General features: G+C 31.3%; 1 long non-coding RNA gene across 1 annotated transcript; it reads left to right on the top strand.

The window, feature by feature from the left end:
• The first annotated feature begins 12,510 nt into the window (after window positions 1-12,510).
• On the top strand, window positions 12,511-14,758 carry LOC115711917 (uncharacterized). The gene is made up of 3 exons (XR_004010755.2): window positions 12,511-13,172; window positions 14,011-14,052; window positions 14,508-14,758. It is a non-coding gene; the product is annotated as an uncharacterized LOC115711917 (long non-coding RNA).
• Window positions 14,759-15,130: the final 372 nt, after the last annotated feature.

Raw genomic sequence — 15,130 nt, 5'->3', positions numbered from 1 at the left:
ATTAAAAAAAAAAAGATGAAATGGGCTGTAATTAGTATTTACCTTATATGTTTGTGCTTATTTTTAGTTTTATTTTTAATTTTACCACCAAGAGGAGAAGGTTGAAAAATATTAGAATATGAAAATATTATTGGTGCTTATTAGTAATTTGCAAAGAATGTGAAAGTCTATAAATATATAGTTGTGTAGCTATTATTAGATATGAAATGAGATAATAGAACTTTTTTCAATTAGAAGATTAATGTACATTTTACTATTAATAACATACATTATTATAACACAACTATATTTTACTTACTAAATATACTGACACATATTTTATTTTTATAAAACAAATCGTTCAAATAATTATACTATTTTAATTATTAATTAAAATAAAAAACTAAAATATTAAATAAAACTAACACTACGTGGCTTGGCACGTAACAATCACCTAGTTCTATATAAAGTGTGCCTATATAACATAATTCTTGATTTATGAAAAATTTATGAGTGATTTTTTATTTATATTAAAAAATAATGATTTATTAATAAAAATAAAATGGTTTATTAATTTTAAAAATACAATTTTAAAAATTAAAAAGTAAAAACAAAACCAAACCAAACAGATTTTTTAAAACTACCAACCAATCAAAAAAATTTGTGTGGACTCATCTTTTAAATTTTCAGAAACATAAAACTTTTTTGAATTTTAAACTAATCAAGCCTTTGTATATATGTACAGTTTGATAATAGATATATATGGGGTGGATTTTTAAATAAATTTAATTTTGTAGGTGAAAAAAATGACAAAATTGGTTGTAAATCACAAAGAGATAATTGAGGTTGAAAGGATAAGTAGGGAACCGAATATAGTTTATGATCGTAGATGTATATTTATATTAAAAATAAAATGATTTATTAATAAAAATAAAATGGTTTATGAGAAATTCATGGTTTAAAATATTTAATTTGATATCTTAATTATTAATAAACAATACCATAAATATACATCTACGATCATATAAGAATTTTATTCTAAAACTATACGATCATAGATTAAGTGGTCAAGGTCCAAAGAAAAATAATAATTTCTTATAATCTGAAATCAAGACACGAAAAACAGAAACTAATTGAATAGGACTCTATTCAATTGAGGTGTCGACCATGCATGGTAAGTAAAAAGCTATATATTAAATTTTATGCCATGATACAATTAAAAATTAAATAAGAATTTACTACTATTTATATATTATATATATATATTGCTAAAGATGCAAAAGTATTGCATTTATATATCCCACGATGTTTCAAAAATACTTTGAAAAGTTCATCTTGAATTAATTATTAATATGTAATAAAAAATATTAGTTATTATACTATTACTTCAAACAAAGGAAAGTTCTAGCGGTGCTTCTACTTTCTAACCATAAACCTCAATTTTGGCTTCTTTAACCAAATCGCCACACACAACTTACTTACTCTGAATTTATAACCATTTACAATTTTTTAACACTCAAAAAGTTACTGAGTTTGTTTTCTATAGCTCTACTTATTAAGGTAGAAAAATATTTTTAGATTGACTCCATTCTGTTTATTAAATGAATTATTTTCAAGTTGACACATTAACTTAAAAATGACACAATAATGACCTACTACAAAGTATACACTTATATTCATTATATTTATTGAGAATCAAAACTTCAATCTTCTTCACTAGATTAGCCAAAGACACATAATATTTGGACATAAACACATGACACAATATTATAACTCAAACTCAGAAACACTTAGTCGAAACTTGAATGAATAATGCCACTCTTTTAAGTTTTAAGACTGTATATGACTAGGCAATTTTGGTTATTGTATTATTATTCCTGATACATAGTTGATCATTTTTAGATTTTTGATGTGAAATTTCGTATTGTGAGCTTTTTAGAGAGTTTCTTATAGACTTCAATGAGTAATAGATTTATATAATTATACCTGGAAAAAATTTTCATAATGTTGTTTGGTGGATTCCTATTTTGTTATTAGGTAACATAATATTATTATTCGTTATTTCTGTCACAATTATTATTAAGTGAGAATGAATCAATTTAAAAACCTTTTACTATATTCAAAGGTGAGATTTATTTTAATATGAGCTTAGTTATATTTAATTTTATTTTGTATATCTATTGTTTTATTTGAAAACATGTGAATAAATGACTACACTATATACAGCAATTAAGGACACCACTCCAACTACAGAAAGTTGAAAGAATAAAATGAGAGTGTTAGAAAAATTTGAAAAGCGGACAAATAAGAGTTCACCACTCAAATATCAAAAGCGCATGTTAGCAGACAAAAAAAGTATACAATCAGTTAATTTATTGTTGAAATTGTCAATACTCTACTAATAAATGTTATATTTTCTGAATTTTGCCTGTACTCGCGTTGCAATAAATTATTATTTCATAAATATTTTTTTCCTTAAAAATGAACACAGGGTAATGATGTTGAACCTAATAACTAATAATATTTTTTTTAATTTTTAATTGTATTACTTTTTAATAACGTAAAAAAAAAAAACTAGCATAAAATTTAGTATACGTGCATCGCACGTAACTTTTTACTAGTATATATATATATATATATATACATATACATATATACCAACACGGGGCTGATTCAGTCACGCCTAATAAGAGTATCATGTTACTCTGCCTTCATCATAACCATTCATTGTTATATAATTATATCTAACTACTGGGAACACTTATAGGAGAAGTGATTTTATTTTTAAAAAAAAACTCTAACATGCCTATGATAATTTAGACTAGCAATAGGGGTAGTCTATGAACTATTGCATTTCCTCCTATTAACAGTCATTTCTTTGACACTTTCAATTTTTTATGGGTAATTAACAAAAAAAAAAAAATAATAGTAAAAAAGCACTAAAAAATATCACAAAAATTATTTAGTAAATAATTTATTGTAATGGTGTCTTTGCTTGCCTACCTTAAGAAATAGTTGTTGGGTTTTGTACCCTAAATAAAATTTATTTCAATATAATCAGATTTACTTATTAATAAAGATCAGAAATAACATTTTATGTTGCATGGTTCACATGATTTATTTCATGATTATATATATAATGTATGAATTCTATTTTAAGTCCAGAACATATGAATTTGTTAATGATTATAGTGTTGTCAGCACAGTGGAATATAATCTTAATTATATGTTCGAAAGTTTATTCCTTGATTTGTCAGTTCAATGGATTTAGACTGACATGATAATCAGCGATAGGTATTCTTACACCTTGGATAAGTGGTATGTCCTTTCCAAGGCATTGGCCAAGTTTACCAGTATCGGATGTATGGAGTATACATCGGAAGGGACCGATATTGAACTTTGATTAGATATATTAAAAATTACCGTAATATCTATTCAATTCAATATCACCCGTTGATCCTAGACCAAATGATCTTAATCATGATATGGTTAGGTTCGATCTCAAGAGTATTATACATGTTCTTTGATTTGTTAGTTAAGCCTACTTTTGGGTCAGGGTGATACGTACATTTTGGGAACATGATAGTATAATTGAGTGGGAGCACTAACATAAATATGGAGTCTATAACTTCTATAGGAATTTAGAAGTGAAACGATGATATCCTTCGAGCTTGGCTAAACAGAGATAAATGGTGGAGATCTCATTTCACTTCGCTGAAATATCATTTATACGGAGCTAAGTGTTTTAAGGATAAAATACATTGAAGGTGTAACGGTAATTTAGTTCCTATTCAATGTAGATCATCTATTAGAGGGTCATTGATCAAATTAGGATTATAACAATGGATAATTTATAGCGTATCTATATCGTGGAACATATAGAGCGTTCTATATAACTAAGAGTGCAATTCCAAGTTCTAAAGTGTGGACTCAATAAGGAATTAATAAGTTAGGGAATTTACTTGGTAAATTCAGTTCGACTTATCGGAAGCTCGATTTATATAGGCCCATGGTCCCCATACTAGTTGAGACCATACTGCCTGTAAGACTCAGTTAATTGATTTTAATTAATCAATTATAATTCTAAAGTTAGACTATGTCTAGTTTATGAATTTTCACTAAGCAAGGGCAAAATTGTAAAGAAAAGAGATTCTAGGTTTATTTATTAATTAAAAGACTTTATATGTCTAAATTAATAAATATATTAAATGACAGTATTATTTAATAATTAATTTTTAGTTATTAAATAATTAGAATTGGCATTTAAATGGTTAAATTGAAAAATTGGCATTTTTGAGAAAATGAGATTAAAAAAAGACAAAATGGGAAAGTTGCAAAGTGAGGCCCATTTTCCTTATATGGCCGGCCACTATGCAAAGCTTTTACCATTTATTTTTTCATTATTTTAATGCCATACAATTCTAACCTCAACCTAGATGGCATTCTATAAATAGAAAGTGTTGGCTTCAGGAAACTGTGACTTGCTCATTGTTCCTTTCAGAGAAAAGCTATAGCCGCCCCTGTTGTTCTCTTTTCTTCTCTTCAAATTTCGAAATACCTTGAGTGATAGAGTAGTGCCCACACACATCAAGTGGTATCTCAATCATAGTGTGTAAGACTGTGAAGAATCCAAAACAACAAGAAGGAGAATCAGCATCAAAGGAAGGAGAGAAAGAGATCCAGGTTCAGATCTTGGTGATGCTCTGCTACAAAAAGGAGTCAAGGGCTAGAGATCTGAACGGAAGGAGTCATTATATTCCGCTGCACCCAATGTAAGGTTTTCTTGAAAACGTTTTATTTGGATTCCTTGTGAAAAATTAAGCAATTTTTGTTTGTACGGAACTTAATTCCGATGAAAAAAGAAGAAGATATGAATTTTGGAAGATATGAAAAACGAACAAGGAGGCCCAGCGCGCGCGTGCGTCTCGCCCAGCACCCCGTTGTCCGCCCGAGGGTCACCCTACAGCCCGCTGAGTTTTCTCGGCAGATGGGGTTGCAATCCCTCCTGCCCGCGCACGTAGACGTGATTTGCAGCCTTTGGAGGCTGCACATGCAGCCTTCTGGGGAGCATTCACCCAAATTGCGAATTTTGTGGGATTTTGTGACAGTCAGTAGTCCCGTGATCCGTAAGGGGAAACACCGGGTAAGCTGTGCAATCCCACACCGCCTGGGGAAGGTCAAGTGGGATGATTCTGAGACTGTGTAGGTATGGGACTACACAGTTGAAGAGAGCTTAAATGGATTGATTGGTACTACCTATGTCAACAAGGTGCATCTTGTTTTTCGGTAGCCCATCACGAAAGAACTCCACAGTTAAGCGTGCTTGACCTGGGAGCAATTTCAGGATGGGTGACCTCCTGGGAAGTTTTCCCAGGAAGCGTGCGAGTGAGGACAAAGCACGCTGGAAACACTCGTGTTGGTCTGTAGGGTCAGTCATCGATCCAGGAAGCAGCCAGAGTGGCGTACTCGTGTATAAGAGCCATTCATTCCGTGGGTGTAAGGACCCAATGGAGGCTTGAAGCGGGGACGTTACAAATGGTATCAGAGCCTTGTCCCAGCCGGAAGTGTGGTCGACGAGGACGTCGGACCCCGTAAGGGGGGGGTGATTGTGACAGTCAGTAGTCCCGTGATCCGTAAGGGGAAACACCGGTAGCCGTGCAATCCCACACCGCCCGGAAGGTCAAGTGGGATGATTCTGAGACTGTGTAGGTATGGGACTACACAGTTGAAGAGAGCTTAAATGGATTGATTGGTACTACCTATGTCAACAAGGTGCATCTTGTTTTTCGGTAGCCCATCTCGAAAGAACTCCACAGTTAAGCGTGCTTGGCCTGGAGCAATTTCAAGGATGGGTGACCTCCTGGGAAGTTTTCCCAGGAAGCGTGCGAGTGAGGACAAAGCATGCTGGAAACACTCGTGTTGGTTTGTAGGTCATCATCGGGTCCATGAAGCAGCCAGAGTGGCGTACTCGTGTATAAGAGCCATTCATTCCGTGGGTGTAAGGACCCAATGGAGGCTTGAAGCGGGGACGTTACAAATGATATCAGAGCCTTGTCCCAGCCGGAAGTGTGGTCGACGAGGACGTCGGACCCCGTAAGGGGGGGGTGATTGTGACAGTCAGTAGTCCCGTGATCCGTAAGGGGAAACACCGGGTAAGCTGTGCAATCCCACACCGCCTGGGGAAGGTCAAGTGGGATGATTCTGAGACTGTGTAGGTATGGGACTACACAGTTGAAGAGAGCTTAAATGGATTGATTGGTACTACCTATGTCAACAAGGTGCATCTTGTTTTTCGGTAGCCCATCACGAAAGAACTCCACAGTTAAGCGTGCTTGACCTGGGAGCAATTTCAGGATGGGTGACCTCCTGGGAAGTTTTCCCAGGAAGCGTGCGAGTGAGGACAAAGCACGCTGGAAACACTCGTGTTGGTCTGTAGGGTCAGTCATCGATCCAGGAAGCAGCCAGAGTGGCGTACTCGTGTATAAGAGCCATTCATTCCGTGGGTGTAAGGACCCAATGGAGGCTTGAAGCGGGGACGTTACAGATTTTTCCCCAAAAATCTAATTTTTTATGGGATTGTTTCTCATAATCAGATTTTTCCAATTTTAAATATTTTCAATTATGGTGAGATTTAAAAATTTGTTGATTTCTTTAATATTTATATATTATTTAATTATAAGATTAGATATTTTGATATTTAACATATTTTAAATTAAAAATAACTTTATCTTTTTATTTGAAATATGATATTAAAATTATCTTATATGACAAATTAAATAATTAATAAATTTGAAATTAACCTAGATATTTTTATAGATATTTTAACCATAATATTTTTAAATTCAAAAGTTTGTTATTTTGTTAAATATTAAATTATTTACATATTATAAGTTGAAAAATGATATTTTACTATTTTATATCATTTTTTTATTTATTAGATATTTATAAATTATCTTTAAATATTTAAATAACTTAGATATTTTTTTAGAAATTTGAATATTGCTTAATTTGAGATATTTTGACATATAATTATGGTAATTATTATTTATTTATTATTTTATTCCTAAAATAATAACTATCTAACCATATCTATTTTAAAATTAGTTTATTTTATTAAATTATAAGATTTGAAAGTGATATTGAAGATTCTTTCTTTCAAATCATTGATCTTAATTGATATTTAATTTAATTTGATTCAAATAAACCTAGATATTTTAAAATTAGTTTCTTTTTTGTTTTTTTTTTGAGATTTTTAAGGTTTGTTTTAACAACCCTAAATTTTCAAAATTTATTTGGTTAGTTTAACAATAATAATTTAATTATATTAATATCTTATTTTACATTTGGTACATGGACAATGTTTGTTTAATTTTATATTGTTTATTCAAATTTTTTTTAACAAACCTATTATTTATTTGATCTAAATTGCTATGATTAACTTGTTGACAGATCCAATGATCTGATTTTAATCATAGTCCAATTGTCAATAGATCTTATAAATAATTTGTAACAGGTAAATTTTGTACTTCTTTCATCTGTGTAACCCTAGTAACATGATAGGGCCCATCCAAATCATTTGACCTGCGTGAGCCTATATGTTTGCTATTGGGCTTAGATGCATATAGGAAACCCATTTAAGTTTTTACTAAGTAAATGGACTAGGTTGCTAAAATAAAATTTGACATAAGTAATTTTATTTAGGCCCAATTAGATTTGGGCTTATTCAATGAATAACAATTGTTTATTTAAAGGTTAAATTCCTCTCTTTTGGGCCTTGTGTGAGAGTTGGGGGCCAATAGAAGTGGGTACGACATACTAAACCTAGCTCCCCCTCACATGAACTACCCTAATTGTGAAGGCACATTTGCCTTATTTAAATAATTGTATTAGGTTAATTATATTAGTCTAACCTAATTAAAATTAAATTAGCAACATAATTAACTTTTAAAATATATGAAATTTATTTTTCATTTTAATATTTTAAAGTTATTTTTAGAAAAACACTTAGTTAATGATATATATTCTAGATAGTTATTTCTATACTAGTTATTATTTCTAATATTAAATAGAAAAATATCATTGATTGTGAAATTAATTGTTTAATAATTAATTTTGGTACAATCTAAATTTAGTATATTTTCCTAGTATTAAACTAGAATTAATAATTAAGTTTCCTCTACACTTAATTATTTATTTCTTGAATTTAATGTTGGATATTATTTTACCAGGATCTTAGATCTACTCACAAGTATGTTGTTTAACACCCTAAATATGAACTTTCTAAAACGATAAAATAAACACAGATAAAGTTAAGAAAACCATACATTGATGCAGCAGAATTAATGTCTCCTTCCACTCAGATCTCGAACCCTTGTATCCTTTCTGTCGAAGAGTATAATCAAGATCTGAGCCCGAATGTCCTTCTCTTTGAGTTTGATCCTTCACAGTCTTCCAATCTATGATTGAGTTACTGCTTGTTGTGTGTGGGCACTCACTCTTTCACTAGGGTCGAAATTTAGGAAGAGAAAAGAAAAGAGAGGTTTCGGCCAATAGAAGAGAATAGGGAAGGCTCAGTTTTTCTGAAGAGAGAAATTTCTGTCAGAAGATGTTGTTCAAAGTTGTTTTTTTGACTGAGCCATCACTTTCTATTTATAGGCAACTACTAGGTTTAGGTTAAGAATTATTTGGCATTAAAATAATGAAAATATTAATTTGAAAAAGTCAAACAAGTGGCCGGCCAAGGTGTAGATAATGGGCCCACTTGATTTTGCAGTTTTCACAAATTTTATTTCTATTTTCTCAAAAACGCCAATTTTCCAATTCTAACCATTTAAATGCCAAAACTAATTATTTAATAGCTAAAATAGATTATTAAATAATATTGTCATTTAATTTAATTATTAACTAGACATATAAAGTCCATTAATAAATAAATAAACCCAGAATCTCTTTTCTTTGCAATTTCGCCCCTGCTTAGTGAAAATTCACAAATTAGACATAGTCTAACTTTAGAATTATAATTGATCAATCACGAATCAATTAATGAGTCTTACAAGCAGAATGTTCTCAACTAGAATGGGGACCATGGATCTATATGCTGAGCTTCCAATAAGTGAACCAAATTTACCAAGTAAATTTATACTTATTAATTCTTCGTTGAATCCACTCTTAGAACTTAGAATTGCACTCTCAGACTTATATAGAGCATATTATATGTTCCACGATATCGATATGCTATCTCATTTAACCATTGTTATAATCTTATTGTGATCAAAGATCCTCTATATAGATGATTTACATCGAGATGGGATAATTTTACCGTTCTCACCCCTCAATGTATTTTGCCCCTTAAAACACTTAGCTACATGTAAATGGTGTTTAGTGATCTAATAATTAGTCAGTTAAACAAGAGCTCATCCATTTACTTCTATTTGCTAAGCTCGAAGGGAATCATCACTTGACTTCTATACACCAGTAGAAGCTATAGATTCCATATTTATGTTTAGCACTCCCACTCAATCATACTATCATGTTCCCAAAATATACGTATCACCCTGACCCAAAAGTAGGCTTAACTAATAAATCAAAGAAAATTTAGTACTCCTGAGTTGAGCTTAACCATATCAGGATTTAGATTCTTTTAATCTTAAGATCAACTACTGATATTGACTTGGAAAGATATATAACGGTAAGTTTGTAATATCTTAACTTGGTTGCAATATCGGTCCAGTCCAATGTATACTCCATACATTCGAAACTAGTATACTTTACTAATGTCCTGGAAAGAACATAACACTTACTCCAAGTGTAAGTACACATCATCGCTGATTATCACATTAGTGTAAATCCAAAACACTGATGAAACAGGGACTTAGTCTTTTGATTCATATGATCACAATCACATTCCACTGTGTTGACGATACTGTAATTGTGAATAAACATATGATCTGGATTTAACTAATTTTGTGTGTAAATGTAATAAACATATTAAACCATTAGCATGTAAAATTCATGCAAACATAAATCGCTTCAAATTTCTTATAAAACCCAACAAACTCCCACTTGCACTAATATAAAACAAAGTATGCAAATAGGTCAATTTGATGTCTTGATCTTCAGATCAAGTGTAGTATATTAGAATCCACCCAAACTTTTGGAAACTAGTTCATAAATACACTTATGAACCATCCTTTACTATAGGCTTTACTCATCAAGGGATACTGAAATCTTTACTGTTTTAAAGTACATCTGAATAAACAGAAGACATATCTCTCATATTTTAAAATATGTAATTGAGATAATACAGCGTTGACTTTTCTTCAGCAATATAACTTTCTAGTACTTTCGAAATTTACAAAGTTATAATTCTTCTCTGGTAGAGCTTGAATTATTATAGAATAACTCCTCCACCCCCAAAGTAAGCACCATCTCAAGAATTTTGGAATTAGATGGTGAGATACAAGGACAACTGATACACAGTTCCTTAGTATCTAACATATAGATCACTTTCATAAATCATTCTTGAATATCTTCTAATGTTCCCTATTTGATTACATCTCAGATAGCTCTCACTCAATAGCAGATGTCTGGTTAAATAATACTTTTAACCTCTTATTGTTTGGAGAGTTATCTAGTTGTGACTTTTGTATTAGTCTGAAACTTTAAGTTAAGACTAAGTCATCAACATAGCAGACTAGTATTTCAAGTGAAAAATACATGCCAGAGATTAAATAATCAAAATTAAGATACCATAAAATTTTATGAGGATTAAGAATTCTTGGTTCAAGTCATTCGAATAGACTGAACAAGAGTTCTTTATCTTATTCTCATAATTCTGATAAGTTATACCTATCCATGTGTATGGTTAGATTTGCTTTTCAGTAGTGTTCTTAAGTACCTATCACAAGTATCAACCTAATGAAGATGGGTAAAGAATTTTATAATTCTCCCACTCAATTAAGGTAGTGTGAAACTTTATCAAAGAACTTTATAGGTATCAAACTTTTACTTACAACAGTAAAACGAAATGGAACATACAATCAAGATCAAGGATTTATTTTGATAATAGCTAAGTCATTATATTACTTCCATGTTTAACGAAAAAATGTGTTACATAGGGAATTGTGGAATAGACTCCACCCCTAAGTATATACATATAGGGTATTGTGGATAACCTCCACCCCTAAGTTTATAGAGATTATGATCCACCCCTAAAGGTTGTAAAGATCATGATTCTCTAAGTGTGATAGAGTTTATGTGGATTTGAATACTATATAGAGTTCATTAGATATAAAAGATCGTTAAACTGCATAGTTTTCTTAACTTTTCTCCACCCCTATCAGATCAAAAGATCTTTTTATTAAACAAATTCTTAATAATTGTATTAGAATTAACAATTATTTATAAACATAGAATAAATTTCTAGTGTTTATTTAATATAACTCTATGAAGAGTTGTAAATATTATAGAATTCGCATCAATAATAAAAACACTTACACATACAAACATATAAATATAATGTGGTAATTATTGATGAAGATAAAGCAAATGAAGCTAAATCTCATAAATTGCAATTGGTTTTGAATTCGAAAAATTAAATAAACTTTATTAATAATAAAAAATATTGCAACAATATGAGAAAAACAAGGATAAATATCCCTAACTAAAATTCGAAATCCAAATTATCTTTAAACTAAAACAATTAATTTAAAAATAGATAGAAGAGCTTCATCTTCATCTGGACGATTTCACCCTTGGTCAAGCTTTCCGATCCAACTCATCTGAGTTCAAGTAGCTTAGCCTATAAGAAGAAGAAAACAAATAAATAAAGTTAGTCCAGAATCATAAATCTAAGTGGATAATAATTCACTAAAACTCTTAAAGTTTATAAATAGAAATACCTTGTTTCTTTGCAAGAAGTTTAGGACACTGGGGTTTCCTATGACCTTTCTCATTGCAGTAGAAACACTTTTCTTTAAGTGTAGCATCACCAGAAGCAGCAGCCTTTTTGTTTTTCATGGCTTTTGCACGCTTCTTGGTGTTCTTCCACTTCTTCTTCGATTTGGGTTTTGAAGCAGATGCAATATTTGCTTCAGGTTTTATCGTCCCATTACCATTCCCAAGATTGTGAGGTTTACTCCCTTTCTTCTTGGGTCCTCCAATCAAATTTTCATAAGTTTGAAGGTCATTGACTAACTCATGAAAGTCTATTTCCTTCTTATTCATGACATAATTTGATGTGTATGGTAGAAATGCTGGAGTCAGGCTATTCAAGATAAGGCTTACTTGAGTAGCACTATCCATTTCAGCACCATGATCTTGGGCTTCTTGGAAATAACTTTCCATGAGGAGAACATGGTCACGCACGTTTTGATGAGGTTCCATCCGTGCATTAATGTACTTCTTAGTCGCGTCAAAGCGAGACTGAAGTGATGCCTTACCGAATAGCTCATTTAACTTCGTAATTACTTCAGCAGCCTTTTCGGTTTTAGAAAACCGAGTTTTGAGGGTGTCTACCATGCTGGAAAGTATAAAGTGTAATACTCAATTTATATATAATGGCAATCTATATATTAACTATGTAATTTAAGTATAAATATTATTATTATGATTATAAATATGAGAACCTTGTTTTAGTAGAAATTGTATTGATATTTGAAATTTAAGCTATTAGTAAGCTATATTTGAAAAGAAAAAAAAAAGTTTGTTTGGTGATATTTTTGTGATTTTAATTGAATAGTTGACTTTGATATATAGTCTTTTCGGTTGGAGTTAAAATAATAGATAAATAAAGGATTTAAAATGATATATATGTATTTATATTTTACTTTTGATGAGGAATAGTGACTAAGTTGGTTTAGCCGAGATATATGAGGGAGGTTATGAGATTTTTTTTTTAAAATTCGAATTGGGTGATGCCAATTAGATGCAACTAAGGATAGATATATATATAAGATCATAGTTATAGTAGTCATATAATATACAGAAATTGTTATATTTATGTGATATTGGAGTGAGAGAGAAATTGATCAGAGTAGGAAGGTGAATGTGGTCTGGTCTCTTTGTAAATCGTAGTGCATCTTACGTAAAAGTTTCTACTGAGGTTTGACTAGGGTGTGGCTACAAAGGCTGCTATCATATATTGGATCTGAAAATAAAAATTAGTGCAAACTCTTCCACCCTTCACTATTAAGGTAAGGAACTCTCAATCTCTGCTTTAAAGAAAGACTATCATTTCATTTAAACTGTCATATCTTCCTGCTCCTATGTCCGTTTTCAGTAATTTAGGAACGGTTTTAAAGATAATTTAATGAGCTACATTTTTCATGAAGAAACGTTTTCCTAATTCTGAATATTTCGATGTCAAAAATTTATGTTTTACACTTACTGTCGATTTACAGTTTTTTTTAAAATTTCTTTCCGATATTGCCTTAGTAAAAGTGTGATATTTCTCTCGATATCTATTATTTTACAGCGGTTCTTATACTGTTAGAAAGATAATTCAATAATCCATATTTTCTTTGAAGAAACCTTTCCCTAATTCGGAGTTCTTACCAGTCAAAAGTTAGTATCTTTACTCGGTTAGGATATTTCGTTTTAAGTTTTGTTTCAGAAAAAGTGTCTTCAGTAAAAATTCAATATCTCTCTCACTTTTGATCCATTTTAAAAGATCTTTATCTCGTTTTAAAGCTTAGAAAAATAGCTACATTTTTTATGAAGAAAGTATTGTCTAGATCGGGGTGTAACTATTTTTAAAACTTTTATTTTTAGGCTGTATTCAGAAATCGGCGTGATCCAGGATTTTAAAGAAACTGTTTTGAGAAAGCATGCATAACTCCTAGGTTATAGCTCTGATTTTGATGATGTTTATACCGTTAGAAAGGTCTTTCAATTAACTAAAAACTTTGTGAACAGTAGGACTTCTAACTCAAACGTTTTATGAGTCAAATTCTAGGCTAAACTTGCTGTACAGTAAGAGTAATAAATATATTGAGTTTATCGGTGGACTAAGGGTTTCACTAATTGTTATAGGGCCTAGAAGGTATCGTAGGAGTTAATTACAGCGGCGTTGAGGTAAGGAAAAGTAATTATACTTTATACTTGCTTTTTATATGATTTGAGTATCTAGTATGACTGCTTGAATAAACTGTATTGAAACTGTGGAATGTGATAGTTTCGGTGAAATAGTGTTTTATCGATGAATTGTATATGGTTGTTTAATCATGTTCCAGGTACTTGGAAGTGGTTGGAAACCACACATGTATGGTGATGTGGTAAGTGAGGCAGTGTACGTAAGGGTGCACTGGTTATTAGTACTGCGTTCTGGTTAAGAACGTAAGACACTCCAGATTTGTATGGAAGCTCGAGTGTGAGTGTGTGGTATTTCAGTAATTGTGTGGCTGCCTTTATTTATACTTATGATTAGGTTGTTGTATGTTTGTGCTATGAAGTGTGAATGCTGGTACATAGTATTTTGTTTTTCCTTACTGGGCTTTGCAGCTCACCCCTTATTTACCCCCTATGTGCAGATAAGTAAGCCTGTAAGCTTTCGGTGACAAGTTGAGTCTAGGCAGCATGGAGTGTATCTCGTGTGATCATGTAACTGCGTGTGGTCTTGGCCATCTTCCGCTGAAAGTTTTTTTTTTTAATTTATTAAACTTATCGAGGATGTTGTCGTTTAAATTTTCTATTACTTTTCCGTAAGTGGTAATACTTTATTTTCAACTGGGTACCCATGTTTTGATAAGTGTTATTTTTTTTAATAAAGGCAACATTAGTATCTTAACGCCAGTTTATTTATGGCATCTTATTTTACGTAAGTAAGGGCGTTACATAAAGTATAGAGCTTTATCATTTGTTTTCTGCCAACGCTCATACTTTTCTTTTACAGCTTTGGATGCATTATCCACAGGCACTTCAGCTGACGACTCAGTTAAAACAAACAAGGCACTTTCTCCTATGAGAGCAATATTAATGTTCTCATTCCATTTAGGAAAGTTAGATCCATTCAGCTTATTTTCAGTCAACAGTGATAACATAGGATTCATTATGATAATACAGGATACTACAAAATAATAGAAATCAACAAATAGAAATTAATCATGGTTTAACACAAAATCAATTCAGAAATTATAAGCACATAGCAAGTAGG

Source organism: Cannabis sativa, chromosome 4, assembly GCF_029168945.1.
Source record: "Cannabis sativa cultivar Pink pepper isolate KNU-18-1 chromosome 4, ASM2916894v1, whole genome shotgun sequence".
Taxonomy (NCBI): domain Eukaryota; kingdom Viridiplantae; phylum Streptophyta; class Magnoliopsida; order Rosales; family Cannabaceae; genus Cannabis; species Cannabis sativa.
Note: the sequence above shows the minus strand (reverse complement) of the source record. Positions and strands in the feature narration are given on the sequence as shown.